This window comes from Gekko japonicus, unplaced genomic scaffold, assembly GCF_001447785.1.
Source record: "Gekko japonicus isolate JY-2015 unplaced genomic scaffold, Gekko_japonicus_V1.1 scaffold1297, whole genome shotgun sequence".
NCBI classification, from domain to species: Eukaryota; Metazoa; Chordata; class Lepidosauria; order Squamata; family Gekkonidae; genus Gekko; species Gekko japonicus.
In genome coordinates, this window is record NW_015169815.1 from 524,237 (window position 1) to 526,278 (window position 2,042).

A 2,042-nucleotide genomic window follows, 5' to 3' on the forward strand; every position below is an offset into this window, starting at 1 on the left:
GGTATCAGATTGATCTAATTTCTGTGCACTGAGGACAAGCAAGTCCTAGGTTACAAACTGAACTCTCCAATGCAAGAACAAGATGCATTTCTTCCTTTCGGAGGTGCTATTGTCACGAGAAAAGAAAAAGGTTTCAGTTTTGTTTTTGCATGTGGGCGGGTATTCTGTTTGTAATAACTGTTTGGATACACTATATTTTTAATATGCTAGTTGTGATAAATTCATGCCAAGTAAAAATGTCCATAGTCATATTTTATGTTCCTAAAGTAACAGAATGACTTTCAATCTAGAAAAGACAAAAGAAGTGCTAATGTAGCATTTTTTTCAATTTTTCTGAAAATTTCCATTTCCCCCCAAAAAAACTGGGGGAAAAACGGGTTTTTTTCCGAGCTTCAAAATTTCCGGAAATTTTACATCTCTAACACATCTCACCAGTGACATGAATGAGACGGCAAGGGAAAGTGTGATAAGCACAGAGACAATGGGCAGACCCTGGGAGACGGAGGCCCGTTTACTCTCCTTCCTTTCCTAGCTGCCCCAGGATTACAGCCAAATGGGCCACCAGCAGGAGTGGCTGGCAGAAGCTACAGTCGCTGCCGTGAAGAGAAGGCAGCAGAGAGATCTTCTGTCTTGAAGATTTTCACAAGCAACCTTTCATTCCCTGGAGCCGGCTGCAGTTCGGTTCACGTGGAGACTCAGTTCTCTGTTCACGTGGAGACCCTGTTCAAAAGAAGTGCCTTAACGCCCCATCGGCACAGGCAAATGAGCACGGGGGCACGCACGTGTATTTCCTTCCTCAGGTGCTCCATTCTAACTTTAGCGTATTCAGAGCTTAATGTGGCAGAGGGATGAGCAGCCATTGCAAAGTTAATGGCATTCCTAGTTCAAAAGCTCTCCTGGGACAGCGAAACCCCCAGAAGCATCGGTCGGTCCACTGGAGAAGCCTGTGCCCAAACAATTCAAAGAATCATCTATGAATTAATGACCTCCAAAACGTCCTGTTGGTAAAAGCCCGGCTGAGGCCTCGGAGGGCCGTCGGTTCCTCGGTTGAGTCAATCCATCTCACGCTGGGTCTTCCTCTTTTTGTGCTGCCTTCAGCTTTTCCTGGCGTGACTGTCTTTTTCCAGTGGGTCTCGTCTTCTCACCATGTGAGCAAAGTACGATTGCCTCAGTTTAGTCATTTTAGCTCCTGGGGTTCAGGCTTGACTTGATCTAGAACCTGCTTATGTGTCTTTTCGGCAGTCCGAATAAATCAGTTTTCTTCCTGTTACCTTTCTTGACTGTCTAGCTTTCGCAGGCATACAGAGTCATCAGGAAGACCATAGCATGAATTATCTTGATCTTAGGGAAAGGTTTCTCTTGCTTGAAAGCCAGTCGAATCCGACTCTAGGGGGTGGTCTCATCTCCGTTTCCAAGCCGAAGAGCCAGCACTGTCCGAAGACGTTTCCGTGGTCATGTGGCCAGCATGACTGAACGCCGAGATGCACAGAATGCTGTTACCTTCCCACCGAAGCGGTACCTATTTATCGACTTGCAATTTCTTGCTTTCGATCTGCTAGATTGGCAGGAGCTGGAACTAGAGACGGGAGCTCACTCCGTCATGCGGCCCACACTCGGGCCTCGAACTGCTGAACTACCGACCTTCCACAGCCTGCAGTTCAGCGTCTTAACCACTTGAGCCATCGCAAAGAGAATGACTTGAGGCTAAAGTGCTTCCCTACCTTATTGTGCAGTGAAATGATGTAATATGTTTCTACCTGGAGGTTTTGTGGGGAGAAAGGACGGCGATAGGTCTTTTTGTCACTGCTAGTGCTGGCCTCTGGCAAGCAACAAGGTGGCTACTGCTTGGTGCAAGATGTGTACATTGCAAATATGTTGCAGCTCCTTTGCTTTCAAAATCTGGACGCTGAGATGCACAGAATGCTGTTACCTTCCCACCGAAGCAGTACCTATTTATCTACTTGCAGTTTCTTGGGTTCGAACTGCCATGTTGGCTGGAGCTGGAGCCAGAGACGGGAGCTCACTCCATCACGCGGCACTTG

The 2,042-nt window shown here is 47.3% G+C and overlaps 1 protein-coding gene across 1 annotated transcript in view; it reads right to left on the reverse strand.

Moving 5' to 3' along the window:
* The window catches only part of BID (BH3 interacting domain death agonist), a 12,402-nt gene that overhangs the window by 4,388 nt on the left and 5,972 nt on the right, over positions 1–2,042 (reverse strand). The window lies entirely within an intron of this gene.